At 37.4% G+C, this 16878-nt stretch overlaps 1 non-coding gene across 1 annotated transcript; it reads right to left on the bottom strand.

Moving 5' to 3' along the window:
* Nucleotides 1-13635: 13635 nt before the first annotated feature.
* On the bottom strand, nt 13636-13742 carry LOC141699368 (small nucleolar RNA R71). Its single transcript, XR_012565837.1, has one exon. It is a non-coding gene; the product is annotated as a small nucleolar RNA R71 (small nucleolar RNA).
* Between the last annotated feature and the right edge of the window lie 3136 nt (nt 13743-16878).

Below are 16878 nucleotides of genomic sequence, written 5' to 3'. Positions count from 1 at the left end.
TACTTGCAGAATCATTGTTGCATTACTATGGTCCACCACTGACCTACTGTCATCATTCACTTTTCATGAAATCTTAATATCTAACCATACGGAGTCCATAAATGTCGTATAGAGTTCTTCTAAGGGGGCAACATGATCACCGTTCATGATTCATGAAGAACACTCATGAACTTGACGTACATATGACATGAAGCATATAAAATTGCAGAAGTGTTTCAATAAAAGCAACGGTAGCAGGTTAATAACATTCTTAATCATATGTCTATATTAGGAGACATGAAGCTCAAAGGTTCATTTATCCCTTTTTGAAATATGGTCCTGGCTTATTCTCAAGATAGTACCTTCTAAGATAGATAGCCCGCTCATGGCGATTACACGAATTAAACCTTTACCAAACCACTATTACGGTTGGGTATTGCACAATCATCAGAAGGAATGTCAATCTTCCACACCATAATACAACCTTCACGGCTTTAACCATTATCACTGTATTCCTCTGGCACGAGCGCCTATAATTATCCTCTTATATTTAAAGTGTCGGCCACCTCTTTGGCCTTTCCTAATAGTAAAATTTCGTTACAATCAATGTCATTTTAACCACCTCCAACTAAATTTTCTACCTCATTTCGATCACTGCTTATGTGAGAATGCTTTTCTTAAATCCTGGTGAGAAAAAAAAATCACCATTTTTCCATAAGTCATTGCCTTAGTCTTTAGATGTGAACATTGTCACGACTGACTCTCGATCATACTTAGGACGTCTCTTATCTTGGGTCCTTCTCGTTTTCACCAATCTCGACCTTCATTGGGTCGATCTATACTTTCTTATGGTTCAACACGTGCCCACCTGGCATTATTATAATTATGTCATATTTTCTTTATCAAAATTTCTATTCTTGAGAACTTTGAAAATAACCTTTTTCCTTGTAAAACCTCTAGGTTTATCCTTAAATTCTTCATCCGGTACTCCCTAGGTACAGGGCATATCAAAATACCATTTACTAATACTAGAACCATTGTTTAAGTACTTCTGAAAAATTTCTCTACTGATCTTTAAAGGTTGTTGTTACCTTAGTCCTTCGTTCTATACTACCCAAACTCATAATGTCCCTATTAAGGGTGAAATGCCATCCTTTATGCATTCCCCTAAGATTTATCTCAAGTTATCGAGGTTCTATCCTTAATTCCACCTTTAAAAAGGTACATGCATCCTTCCATGGATAAATAAAGTCATATATCCCTGATAAGGGTATCTTATTCAATCATTCCCATCTCGATAGTATATGCCTAATTTCACAATAACATCTGTATTCAAAATGAGGTCAATCAATATGGCCTCCAAAAGATAACAACGGTTATCTACTTTTATTTCTTAATTTATTAATGACAACAGGGATGTTCTGGAAGATATTGGTCGTGTTCAATGTGAACTTCTTCTTAATAAATCCTTATTTACTTTTGTTGTTTATCTCAACAGTCATCTCAATGTTGGGATATCTTTCATACCTGACGTCTCTCTTTCTGGGTATCATGCCACCGGTCTTACACTTCACATTCTTGAAGGTCACTTCCTTCATCCAATTTTCCTAATTTCTTACTTTCTTATCTCCTCATTCTATCCGCGTCTCATTATTTATCCTTCGAACTATCTCAAGGTTTCCTCGAATCCTCCTAACTTGAAGGGGGTACAATATATATCTCTTATGCCTTCAACCATCAACTTTAACTCATGGTGAATCACCCTCATCCTGATGATTACATACCTTTCTATTTCTATTATTATGAGTCTTTTGGGTTTCCTCATATCCAACTCCCTTATCATTCCTCAAACTCTATTGCCTTTATATTCCTTTCCACTTCAGTTTCTTTTTATTTTCCTTTCTCTTACAATCATTTCATGAACCTACTAATTATTTACTTCAAACATCACGTGGTTCTGGGATTCGTGTCCTCAGGATGAATCTTGCCAACTTTTACAACTTAGATTCATAACTCATCATACTCGTGCGCCTTTGTTCTGGCTCTAAAGCTTTTACACTATCTCTATAACCTTGGGAAGTACTTTCCCGAAAACAATTGACTGAACTTTAATCGGTTTATTATAACCTCTGGCCTCGTGTCTTTCTTGGCCTTTCACCAGCGGGTGGCCTCTCCTTAGGAGGGTAAGTGACAAAAACAGTCTTTTGTGATTCGTCAATCATTTAGAATCTCAAACGATTCCTCTATTTCCTTTATCCAGGCTCTTGTCTCGACTGGGTCAACTTGTTCCTTGGAACTCTGAGAGCTTAGCAACTTAAAGGTCCTGAAAGAATGTCTCACCGCATGGTTTCCTCAGGGTGGTGGTTGGGGATAATAGTCTAAGTTCTGTTTAGACAGGTCCATGAATTGCCGTATAGGAGTACCATCCTGGTTCTCCCTATCTTGCTCGACTTCTGTTTTCTCAGTATGAAATATTTCATCCTTCTCCCATAATCGGGGTTATCTTATACGTTAAAATCCTTATTTTCCATCTCATTATGTTATGGGTTCCTTCTTTCTTGATGGCGACCTCCCTGACTATCATATTCAGAGTTTGCCCTAAATCTTATTCCTCGAACTATGGATTTCATCTTAGATCCAGTCCTTAAGATTTTGATCATTTGGAACCCAAATTCCGTAGGAATACCTCATTATTCCCTTATCATCTTTCTCGGTATTAATCTCTTCTCCAGTCATTGGCGCTCTGCCTTCATTCATCCCTTTTTCTTGGCACCATATGATATTTTCTAGTAATTCGGGTTATTGCAATCTCAAACAGCTTTTCGGTACTGTCTCCGGTTACCTTCACTTCTATTTCCATTTTCTCGAAATCTCTTATCAACTCTTCCAAACACATTATCATCTTGAGTCTCTCTTTTATACTAAGGGCATTAGCCACCATTTTGGCTTTCCCTGGATGATAAAGAATCTCATAATCGTAATCCTTGATTAGCTCTAACCACCTCCTCTGGCACATGTTGAGCTCTTTCTGGGTGAAAATGCACTAAAGCACTTATGTCTTGTGTAAGTCTCGCACTTCTCTCCATACAAGTAGTGCCTCCAATCTTTAGGGCAAAACTTTTACCACGAGCCCAAGCTCATGGGTGGGGATATCAAAATTTATATTCTCTTAATTGTCTTGACGCGTACGCGATTACTTTACCGTGTTGCATAAGTACGCACCCTAATCCCTTGTGCGAAGCATCACTATAAATCACAAAATCTCCTTTTTCCCTCCGGCAACGCCAACACAGGGGCCGTCACCAATCTTTTCTTTAGTTCTTGAAAGCTGTTCTCGCATTTCTCTGTCCATTCGAACTTCTCAGTCTTACGAGTAAGCCGCGTTAAAGGGGCTACTATCTTTACAAACTTGAATGAACCTCTGGTAGTGACCGACCAATCCTACCTCTGGTAGTTTCCCTAACCATGTTTATCAATTCATCAATGGTCCCTTATTCATTCTTGTCAGGATCCTCCACGGGATCCTCCTCAGTAACAATCCCTTCTAGGACAACATCCTCAACCGCTACATCCTCAATATGAACATCAATCGGTCCCTCGTTAGGACGCTCTATCAAATCCACAATCTGATCTCCAATAAGTAATAAAACATCATCACACCGTTGCTCCTCAACCTCAGGGTTCGGAGTCCCACTACCATATACGATAATGAACTACGCTTCTATCACGATATTTATAAGGGTTTCCATAAGGGTTTTAACTATCAGTACTACGTTAGGTAGTCCGACTATGAACTTGGAAAGAGTCCTTATTATCTTAGTGAACTTATTATTTTAACGTCACATCATCTCTGAGGTTTATAACGCTTAGCTCTGATACCATTTCTGTAACACCCCCAAATCCGGGGTCGGGGATCCGGGTTGTCAAGAGTTCCACTTCCCTTAATAATACTTAATCTTAACAATCAACCAACTACTGCGTACTGTGACCCGACAATATACACACACACACCAGAAGTTATAGTCTCAGAGATGAATACCAAAATAACACAAGTCATTTTATTCCATAATTATAAGTCATTACACCTCAAAAGGGTTTCTGAATAAATTTACATATTCTTTTCCATTATTACAATTCATAAATATACATAAGTCTGGTACATCAAAATTTGAAAGCCTAGGCTATTGGTAGACCCTACCTCAGCTACAACGGCATCAACGCCTACAGGAAACTGCGGAACGTTTCCTATCCGCTTGCGAATTGGGAGCTTGATCATGTTCATCTTGTCTATCGGTTGTTGTGTGATGAAAGAAGAAAGCAAGGGTGAGCAACAAGCCCACCGAAATAATATGTATAACAATTAACAGTATATGAGCATTCTCATAGTACTCATGAAAGTCTTGGTCAAAAGAAATGAACCAAGTTTGATATCTTAATGCGACGAAGTCGTAAAATATTCAGTATATATACATATATACTTTTCAAAATCTTTGAAATCCTCTGCCATGTATAATATACCCAGAGTTCCAGTTTATAACTGTATAAAAATATCGCTGCAAGGTGATCTCATATATCTAACCTTGTCTCAACGTTTTTCTGAAAATCTTTGTCATGCATAAGATAATCATTTACTAGATATAAGTTGAAAAGATGAAGTTACAAGATACTCCAATATACTTATATCTTTTCCGAATACTACTTGAACTACCACCATTCAAGGTATAACCAGTTCAAAAGTTCATCACATAGATGAGACTACAAGATAAGATTTGAATAGATTCAATCTTTGAAATATCATTATAAATAATGAAGTTACAAGATACTTCATTAAGTCCCGATATATATATATATACACCTATATATATATATACATTTCATACACTCCTTGAAAACCTCTGTTATGAAAATTATAAACAGAATTGCAATATCCAATGAATTTGGAAAGGAGAAACCTTGGCATAAACCTGATATCTTGCTGATCAGGCAAAGATACCAATAAGTAACCTTTTCTACTAGTAGATGGACGAATTCCCCACTGGTCATCACCCTGGCCGCAATAGGACCTTATGCTGGACTGCCACTCAGCCACTTACGCATTTGATGGACTCCCACTAGGCCACTTACACTTTCGTGGACGCCCACTGAGCCCATGTTGCTTATGCCGATTCAAATAGATGGACTTAATTCCCGAATGTTGGGCAAGTAATCAAGATGTTTTCTCAAAACAGCAACCTTGTTGCGAATATAAAATACACCACAGAGTCGGATCCCTCAAGTTTTGAGCGAGTATTTAAATCCCCTTCGAAAGGAAGATCTTAAATATAAAAATGAGTTTTGGGATCCGCTCTAACTTTTAAAAATCATTTTTAAGACTCGAAAACATTTTAAAGAATGTTTGGAGTAATGCTGATTTAATAAAATAAATCAGTCCCGATATGTTGGAGAAAATATCTGAATATTATTACTTAAATAATATTCCCATAAAGGATAATCTTTATAAAAATAATTGAAGTAGAAGTTTTAAAACTTATACTTGAAATGAATAATAAATGACCAAAGATATACTTATACGAAAGTACGATCTTTATTTGAATAATCGAAAATAAGTTTGATTATCGAAACATTATTCATTAATAAAATAAAGAATATTATCTAATAAATAAGCGGAGTCATAAGTCCTCGAATGAATATTCAAAATAATATTCATTAAATAGAATAAACAGAGTCATAAGTCCATGAATAAATATTCAAGATAATATTCATTAAATAAAATAAACCGAGTCATAAGTCCTCGAATGAATATTCAAAGTAATATTCATTAATAAAATAAAGTTATCGAATAAACCTTATTAGATTAATAGTTTTGAAAAATATATCTATATATATTTATAGATATATATAATATACTCGGGAACATCGACTCCCGGTTTTAGAAAATGTTCGCCTTTGGGTCCCCTATACTAAGGGTATACGCAACTACTGCTTATCTCTTAGCATAGGTATTATGCAACTTATAAGCAATTGAATCAACAATTACATATCAAGATTACGAAACAGACATGCATATATACCATATCAGCATGCTCCAATATATCGCAAGATTCGCTAATTAACCATCATGCATCTATCACAAGATAATGCATATACATATATACATCACAACAATAGTATTACAGGTAGAAAACTTGCCTGAGTGCTCCCGGATAGACTTAAGCTTAGAGTGGGTCCGATAACCTATGAACAACAACATAAGTCGGAATTAAACCCCGGTCGCTTAAGAAACTAGACTTTAACCATTTGAACCCTAACGTTCTCTTATGGTCACTTCTACGCTTAACGAATCACATAAATCGTTCGAGTACCCTCGGCTCTACCATTTTTTATAAATTGACCATTAAGAATTTTAATGCGATTCTTTCGCGAGTACTCTACCAACTGCCTAATACACTTTAAATAAATGTTTCATAATCCAATTAGTCATTTAAGGGCCATAACCAAGGTTCCAAAGTAAGGCGAGGGGTAATGGTTCGTTCGCGAAATGCCGTTACTTAAAACGGTCGTTTCTCCTAAACCATACATCGGATTCAAGCGAACCACATATCAAAACGAAGCTCGTAACATGAACTATCTAATTATGGCAATGGTCAAAACCTAACAGTGAGTTCACGTGTCCTGATGTTAAGAGCAAAAGCAGTCTAAGGTAAATTGGACATTACGACGGCTATGTTTACGCGATTACCAAATTTATACCACTCCAAATCAATCCACAATCAACATCACAACCAAACTCCATCAATACTTCATTACAACAGTCCCAACATCTCAAGATTTTCAATTTATACTACTCTCAATCATGAACTAAAAGCTATACTTAAGTTCATTAACCAATAATCAAGATTTACTACTTCAAAAACATTACAAAACCAACCCAACTCTAAATATACAATAATCATGCTTCTCATGAACTATACTACTCATAACAAGCTCTTAACATTCAATAATAAGGCTAGGCTAAGAGATTATACCTTCCTAGGAGGGTGGAAAGTTACTAGGGAGCCTCAAAGAACCTTGATCTATCCTTATATAATCTTGATCTTGCAAATGAAATCAAGGAACACAAAGTTATAATTTGAAAACACTATTCACCCTAATCTTTGGTGAATTAATTAGCTATGAATCCATTTGAATCAAGAGCTTAAAATCATACCAAAGCTAAGTTATGAAATGTAGAGTCCATAAAAACAAACCATGGAATTTATGCTTGAGTGGAGCTTGGACTTTGGATTTTTCTTCCTTGTTTTTTCCTTGAAAGTCGAGAGCTTCTTGAAGAAAATGAAAGTCAACTTGTATTTATTGATTTGTTTTGCCTTGGCTTGGTTGCTACCCTTTTGTTTTGTTTAATTAACCTTTTACCATGGTAAAATTTGTGTGGCTCATAATCAACCAACAATCCCTTCCCATTTGGTCATGGTTATGACATCCTCTTGTGTCATCTTCCCACACTTGTCTTCTTCTTGTTGGTGTGATGACATCACCATCACTAACCTCTTTGATTAACTCCTAATTTACTTGGCTAATGATCGCTGATCTATTATACGGTTCGCTTAACTTTCGTTTTCGTTTATCGTTTGAGGGATCATACCCGGGATCTTATTACTTGGGTTCCCTTAACCTTTCTCTATACATTATATTCCTTTTATGATCCTCTCTTATAATCCTTGAATTTAAATCCTCTTTATCCTGTTACCTTATACTCAATCCTTTCGGTATCTGGTGGATTTTCGGGAAAAATCAAAGTGTTCGAATTTGGATTCTGACGATCTTTACATACACTTATATACCATATAGAGTACTAATAAGATCTCAGAATAACAATAAAAGAACCTCTACAAGGGGAGGCATGAAAAGTTTTCTTATTCAGCATGATCAGCAAAATCACTATTCATAAGGGTTACTAAAAGTCCAAAATTTTGCGGTTATTACAGAGTTAAACAAACAATCTTAGATGTTAGCTACGCATCAAAGACGAATAAGCACAACCAAACTAGGAAATCATAAATCACCACACACTAAAGATTTAGACAATCAAATATTGAAATTCATTATTAAATCCGCTAGATCCCCATGACAACGATTAGTTCATGATCAAACACATTGTGACCATGGGTTCCAATGAAAACATGGTAAAAAATAAGTTCAGAATATTACGATAGAATATAAAAGTAATAGGGTTTAGAACAAAGAAAAAACAAGCATCCAAAAGTATCGCCTAAATCGAAGAATACAAAAGTATGAAATTAATTCTTCTTTTCCTTAGTTGTCTAGTGTGCTCTAGGTCTTCTTCTTGTTCTTCCTGGCTTCCTTATTAATAAAAACGTCTTTTTATCTTTATATATAAGCCCCAAGTGGACCTGGACTCTTAAAATCATCAAATTCCATTCAAAACAGGAATCCGTAGCATTCTGGCGGGCACGGGCGTGCTGGAACATGGCGCGAGCGTGCTCTGTTTCTGTCAAACGGGCGCGGGCGTGCTGCCTCGGGCGCGGGCGCGCCGGCCTCTGTGATTTTCTACAGTTTCTTCTTTTGGTTGTATCTTGAGTTTTGCTCATCAGAATTGGGCGATTCAATAGCCCACGTGAAGATAACGAGATTCTCTTTAATTTGAGAATGGTCCATACTTTAAAATATGATCTCTTATCAGCATAAAATCATTATAAAGCTCCTTTCCACATCCGACTAGTGCCCTGCAATGCAATTACACAAAACACATCAAAAATACCAATTACTTGAGTCCAAAACACCAACTTAAGCCGAAATGAAGCATTCCAAGTGAATATAAATTCCACATATGACACCCCCAAACTTAAATCGATGATTTTCCTCAAGCATAAACAGACTCAACACTAAAAACAAAACAAATGCATGAATTCAACTACGTGAAAATACAACGATCCCCTCGGAATAACTATAACCAATCAATAAGAAATGTTTCTAAGAATGCAATTATTCGAAATAGAGTTCATCTAAATCCCACAAATCAAATTACAACCCAGAAACGTGCGTGTGCTATGCTTAACAGATATACTCTCATCACTAGATAAATAATCATATCTTATTCATTTCCAAAACAATCACAAGTCTATAAAAAGAATGAACGATAGACACATAATGACTCACAATACTTCAATTTTACTAGAGTTATACAAGGATTCATACTTTTATTCTAAATATATAATCACACATATATGTTTATTTGACCGTGCAATGAATGAGGTCCCAAAAGACTTATACAGTAATACACATGTAGCGAGCGTTAGGTTAGCGGATCCCAGACTATAAAAACCTTAGGTTGCTAAGCACAAAGTCCCCTAGATATTAATAGCTCGAGTACTAAAGAGCTCACTCATGATCAATTATGCATAACACATACTAACATATTTTTTTTTCTTTTCTTTTCTTTTCTTTTCTATTTTTTCTATTTTCTTTTTAAATTTCTGAATGAGTGTGTTTCGCTCCATCTCATTCAACCCTAGACTACTCATAAAAATATGAGGCAACTACTAGCCAATTGACGCCTAGCTATATTCACAATAAGCATTGATATCCAAGTTTTTCTCCAGTTTAAAAAAAACCAGTGTTACTTCATCATTACGGGAATAGCACAAATTCTAAGTATAAACAAGAGATTAAATCTCAACTAGCAAACAAGTACGATCATGATCTAGTTCGAAAGCAACCTATAAGACTTGTGAATGAATTTTGTTTCTGGGCATGCAAATCAATTCATTAGGACTTAGTCATCCCTCTATTCGACATCACTACACTCAAATTAACATCAACCAATCAATAAGTAACAGCTCATTCTACGGGATCATGTTATATGCATGAAAATGCAACTAAATGGAATCATATACAAACACGAATAAATATGCAAAACAAAAATACAAACAACTATATGAACAATCATGCACAAATATAAATGAACTACACTAAATATGCAACATGAATCTATATGGACACAACACACACTACTAATCCCTACATTATCACCCCCAAAATTAAAATATTCAATATCCCCATTGAAGGTAATAATAAGGATACAAGGCATACCTATTTAGTGGGAGGATCACCCTCTTCGGGTGGAGGATCAGGTGGTCAATCAATCTCGACACCAGTGTCTCAGAAAACAGTACCGAGAGCATGTGTCAAATCTTCAACAAAACATCGGTGGATATCATGCATGGCGTCAATACGCCGGATCAATCTTCTATACTGCGCATCACCAAGACCAAACCTATCAACTGTCTGTGGTACACGAGAGGGACCCTCTATAAGCACGGGAGGAACCGATCGGTCACCCTTTAGATTATCATAGATATATTCCAACCCCTTGTCAGGGGGTGCACCTAAAAATGCATAACTCAAATGATCTGGCAGCGGTTTGAGCCCAAGTGTGGGAGCTTCTTAATAGACGGCTCAAGATGCTCCTGAGAAATTTTCAGCTCTGTTAACCCAAGAGAATCGAATGGCATTTCCAACTTCCTCTTCCACGGAGGTGCATTCAAAACCTGCAGTTGCTCTACTCATTCTTCATCTTCAATAACTGATTTCCCTATTAAGGATCTCTTTAAGCTATCTGACTTTGGCAATTGCTCAAGCTCCGAATTCATGGCAGAGTCGACCCGCTCTACTTTAAAGCACTCCTCTTTATCTGTGAGTAACTTTATTGCCTTGAACACATTAAAAGTGACCTTATGATCTTGAACCTTCATCATAAGATCTCCTTTTTTCACATCGATCATAGTTCGGCCTGTAGCCAAGAATGGTCTTCCCAAGATGATGGGAATCTTCTCATCTTCCTCAAAATTCAGAATTACAAAATCAGCAGGGAAGATGAGTTTGTCCGCCTTGACCAAGACATCCTCCACTATACCTCATGGATAAGTGATGGTCCGATCGGCCAACTATAAGGACATGTTTGTCGGTTTTGGCTCAGGAAAACCAAGTTTCTTGAAGGCAGATAAGGGCATTATATTGATGCTAGCTCCTAAGTCACATAAACACTTGTCGAAAGATAAGTTTCCAATAGTGCAAGGAATAGTGAAGCTTCCAGGATCATTAAGCTTCGGAGGCAATTTCTGTCGCAGTACAAAAATGCACTCTTCCTTTAGAGCAACGGTTTCCAAATCCTCAAGATTCAACTTCTGAGATAGAATACTCTTCATGAACTTAGCATAGCTCGGCATTCGTTATAGAGCTTTTGCAAAGGTATGTTGATATGAAGCTTCTTGAAAACCTCCAAAAACTTGGCAAATTGTTTGTCAAACTTATAATTTTGAAGCCTTTTAGGAAATAGGGGAGGTAGATAGCCTTTTTCTCCCATATATTCTGCTAAGCAGTGGTGTTTTTAGTAGAATTTTTCTTCATTTCCGCTTCGCCATCCTTTTTCACAACTAAATCAACAATTTTTTCACTATCTAAAATTGGCAAGCGCGCGGGCGGGCTTGATATGGGTGCAGGCGCACCTGCTATTAAGTGGCATTTATGACACTTTATAACACTCCATTAAGCTTTGAATTGGTGTATTTGTACTCAAATTGTTGGTCTTTTAATGTGTTTTCTAGTGTTTTTGCATTTCAGGCATTAATCCGGGATTCAGGTGAATTAGCATTGATTTGATGCTAATATGGTGTTAGGATGGTTTCCAAGGAATAAAGGATCGTAAAGACCAACTCGTTGCAGCAAGAAAAGAAGACAATTCCAGTTTTTCCAGTAGACCGGCGCGCCCGCACTGTGCTAGTGCGCGCTCGCGCCAGAGAAACAGAATGTCAGCGTGCCCGCGCTGGTGAAGCGTGCGGCCGCGCCAGGTCGGGAATCCAATTTCCTGTTTCAATTAGAAGACTGTTTTTCTGGGCTTTTGGCTTAATTGGGATGCTATTTAAAGACAATAAAAATACGTTTTTTATAACGGAGCTTAAGGAGAAGACGACAAGAAGACCTATAGCACAATTCAACGAAGGAGAAGAAGAACTAGTTTATTCTTGTGAATCTTTGTTCTAAGTTATATTCTTGGATGCTCGTTTCTTGTTTTATTGAACCTAATACTCTGGATTACGTACTTTGTTTATTATTTGTTTATAAGGACTACGTTTATTATACCATACTTTCATCGGAACCCGCGTTGGTGATGAGTCCGATTATGGGTTAATCGTTATCGTGGGGTTCTAGCGGATTTATTTATGGATTTCTGTAGTTAATTTGTTTCGATGCTTTAGTGTGTGGTGATTGTATGATAACCTAGTATTGGTTGTGCTTATTCGTCTTATGAGCATCACGAACTTATAAGATAGCGTGTTAATTCTTAATGAAGCGACAATGAATTTAAGGATTTAAAACTTGCCATGCTAGCATAGGTTCATGTGTTATTGTTATGCATGATTCGTAGGTAATTTTAACCATCTTACTTGCCCTATGTAATCATGATAGATAACTTGTACATTAAACCGTTATGTTGTCAAATTATATAGACATATAGGGTCTCAATATAATTGGTTTTTATTCAGCTTCTATCTCTTTTGTGGATGTCTGGTAGTATGGTACTCGTACAGCGAAAGTTGGCGTTTATCAGTTTCGTGTTATCTGATTAGTGTCATCACCATTACATGCTAAGGTTAAGAGTGAAAAGGCTATTGCATGAAGAATTAATGAAGTTAGAATCCCATGTTTGTGTAATATATTATTCAACTTTCTTTAATATCTTTAGTTAATGTTCTCTAGTATAATTCTCAACAGTTAATCGTAGTATAATCAAAACCCAAATTGTTATTTGTCTTAGCATTGAATAATAACCATATCATTGTTGCATAAGTGCATAAATCACATAGTTAATTTAACCAGTCTATGTGGGAATGAACTAGAAATAATTCTATTTTACTTGCGATCGCGTATACTTGCATGAATTATTAGCACATGTTTAGCGACTAACAAGTTTTTGGCGCCGCTGTCGGGGACTCGGTGTTAACTTTTAGTTTATGTGTTTATCATCAATGATCGTTAAAGTTCATTGACTCAGACGTTGTTACTTACCTACTATTTTCCTTGTCGTGTTTCAGGTACTCTAGCGAGCGTGTATGCATACGCGTTCGCGGGCTCGTAAGAGAACTCTGGATCAAGTCGAGGAAGAAGCTGTAGTGATTCGAAGGGAAGTTATTGAGGATGAAGAGAAAGTAGAAGAAGAAGAGAAAGTCGAGGAACCAGCTTTAGTAGTGATGGGAGATAAAGCAGAAATTCCTAAGGCCTTGATGGACTATTCTTAGCCTAAGATCAATGATATTCAATCGAGCATCATCAGACCAGCCATCTCGGCTAACACTTTTGAGATCAAGTCGAGCACGATTCAGATGATAAAGAACTCATTTCAGTTTGGGGTTCCTCTACAGAAGACCCCAACAAGCACATCAGGGATTTCATCGAGATCTGCGACACTTTCAAGTTCAATGGGGTGACTGAAGATGCTATCAAGCTGTGACTCTTCCCATTTTCTGTGAGGGATAAAGCAAAGTGCTGGTTACATTTTCTACCACCAGGGTCTATCACCAAATGGGAGGAACTTGCTCAAAATTTTCTCACTAAATTCTTCCTATGGCGAAGACTGCTGCAATCAGGAATGCTCTTATTCAGTTTGCGCAGCAAACTGGAGAATCTCTGTGTGAGGCTTGGGATCGATGTAAGGAGATGCTAAGGAAGTGCCCACACCATGACATGCCTGATTGGATGATTATAAACTGTTTCTACATGGGTTAGGCGCTCAGTGTATACCTATACTCGATACAGCGTCTGGTGGAGCCTTATGGGCCAAAAGCTATAATGAAGCTTATGAGTTGATTGAGCTCATGGCAGCTAATGAATACCAGAATCCTACGCAAAGAATGTTGCAAGGCAAGGTAGCAGGAATTCTGGAAGTGGATACAGCTACTGTTATAGCTGCTCAACTTCAAGCTTTGACGATGAAAGTGGACTATTTGGCTAATTATGGAGTTAATCAAATCACTAGTGTTTGTGAGCTTTGTGTGGGGGCGCATGAAACTGAGCAGTGCGCTATTTCTAGCGAATCAGCTCAATTTGTGAGAAACTTTCAAAGATCACAACAATAAGCTCCAGCCACTTATCATCCAAATAACCGCAATCATCCTAACTTCAGCTGGAGTAACAATCAAAATGCGGTGCAACAATCTTATCAGCCATACACAGCAAAGTAGTATAACCCTCCTGGTTGTCAGCAACCGCAATATGCCCCTAGGAAACAACTTCAACTTTAGCAGTTACCGCAAGCTAATAAAAAATCTGAATTGGAGGAGTTGAGGCTCATGTGCAAGAGCCAAGATGTTCCTATCAAGACCTTATTAGGTTTCAAGTGGATCCAAGTGAATTCAATCTTATAGCTATTAACAAGATTATTAGATATATTAGGGGACTACCAACTCTTGGAGTAAAGTACCCTAAAGATATTGTGCTTAACATGTTTTGCTATATAGATATAGGTTACACAGGTTGTAAGAAAGACAGGAGAAGTATCTCTGAAGCTGTCAACTTAAGTGACAGGAGAAGCATCTCGGGAAGCTGTCAACTTCGTGGAAGAAGATTGATTTCTTGTTATGATAAGAAAAAAACTCAAATCTAACAATTTTGTGGAACAATCTATAACAAGGCACCTTCACACCAGGTATCATTTCTTTCGAGAGCATGTCTTTAAGTCAAAGAGTTACTTGCAGAAATACTTATTAAATTACTTGTTAAAATCAATCTTTCAAGACTGATTTGTAAGTGTGGGATATCATTCATTGCATATTAGTTGGAAATCCCATCTGCAAGGAATTCTTAATATAATTTCACAAGTATTAGATCTTCAATATTTAAAAGGACTTGTGAATTTATCAGCAATCCAGTACCTCGTACTTAGTGCTACTATCTTGATTATCATGATTATAATGTGGTAGCTAAGTATTATAGCATTAAGTTTGAATTTTATTTTAACAAATTTAAATTATGCATTACTAATGCATTACTGAATCATCAACCTGGCACTCTTCCGAGCGATACTGAAGTTCCAGGTAAGAAGGAAGCTAAAGAGCATGTTAAGGCAATTACATTGAGGTCTGGTAAGGTTGCGAATCCTGAAAAAGCTAAGACTCCAGAATCTGAAGTTGAAGCTGAAGAAGAAGAAGTGCAGAAGGAAGCAGAAGTGAAACCAAGAAAGACTATTGTTGAGCACACTCCTCTTGAGGGTAATATAGGGGAGAAACAGATATATCCTCCACCTCCTTTTCCTAAGAGGCTATAGAAGAAAAAGCTGGATAAGCAGTTTGAGAAGTTTCTGGAGATGTTCAAGAAACTTCACATCAACATACCTTTCGCTGAGGCTCTTGAACAAATGCCTAGTTATGCAAAGTTTATGAAAGGTATTATCTCTAGGAAGGTGAAGCTTGATGAGTTAGAGACCATTGCTCTCACGGAGGAATGCAGTGCGGTGCTTCAACGGAAATTGCCTCTGAAGCTTAAGGATCCTGGAAGCTTCACTATTCCTTGCACAATTGGAAAGATGTCATTTGACAAGTGACTATGTGATTTGGGAGCTAGCATCAATCTAATGCCCTTTTCAATCTTCAAGAAGTTGGACTTGCCTGATCCAAAGCCTACTTATATGACTTTGCAGTTGGCCGACCGTCCTATTACATATCCGCGAGGTATTGTGAAGGATGTCTTGGTCAAGGTGGATAAACGCATCTTCCCTGCTAATTTTGTAATTCTTGATTTCGAGGAGGATAAGAAGATTCCCATAATCTTAGGAAGACCTTTCTTGGCTACTGGCCGAACCTTGATAGATGTGCAGAAGGGCGAGCTCACAATGTGAGTGATGGATCAGGATGTAAATTTTAATGCGTTCAATGCCATGAAATTCCTTATGGAAAGTGAGGAATGTTTTAAGGTGGAGATGGTCGAATCTTTGGTCAATTCTGAACTCGATCGATTGCTGAGTTTCGATGCCTTAGAAAAAGTCTTGTTGGGGAATTCCGATAGTGAAGATGAAGGTGAAGAGCACTTGCAATATTTGAATGTTTCTCCCCAGAAGTGAAAGATGGACATGCCTTTTAAATCTCTTGGATTGGAGGAGCTGAACAAAGCTCCTAAGCGCCTCAAGCCATCTATTGAGGAAGCTCCTACTTTTGAGCTTAAGCCTTTACCTGAACATTTGAGGTATGCATTTTTAGGTGATGCATCTACTTTGCCTGTTATTATTACATCTGACCTTTCAACTAGCGACGATGAGAAGCTTTTGAGAATTCTTAGAGAATTCAAATCGGAAATTAGTTGGATTATAGCATATATCAAGGGAATCAGCCCTTCGTATTGCATGCACAAAATTCTGCTAGAGGAAGGAAGCAAGCCTACCGTTGAGCAACAGAAAAGGTTAAATCTGATCATGAAAGAGGTTGTGAAGAAGGAAATCCCTAAGTGGCTAGATGCAGGGATCATCTATCCTATTTCTGAGAGTTCATGGGTGAGCCCAGTTCAGTGTGTGCCAAAGAAAGGAGGTATCACTATGGTAGCAAATGAGAAGAATGAGCTCATCCCTACTCGAACAGTCACGGGGTGGAGAGTATTACAGGAAGCTGAACAAGGCCACGAGAAAAAGAACACTTTTCTCTGCCGTTCATTGATCAGATGCTTGACAGATTGGTTGGGCATGAATACTACTATCTTCTGGATGGCTATTCGGGCTATAATCAAATTTCCATTGCTCCAGAAGATTAGGGGAAGACTACTTTCAATTGTCCATTTGGTACTTTCTCCTTTAGAAGGGTTTCTTTTGGATTATGTGGGCATCGGCCACATTTTAGA

The sequence above is a fragment of the Apium graveolens genome, chromosome 11 (genome assembly GCF_009905375.1).
Source record: "Apium graveolens cultivar Ventura chromosome 11, ASM990537v1, whole genome shotgun sequence".
Lineage (NCBI taxonomy): Eukaryota > Viridiplantae > Streptophyta > Magnoliopsida > Apiales > Apiaceae > Apium > Apium graveolens.
Note: the sequence above shows the minus strand (reverse complement) of the source record. Positions and strands in the feature narration are given on the sequence as shown.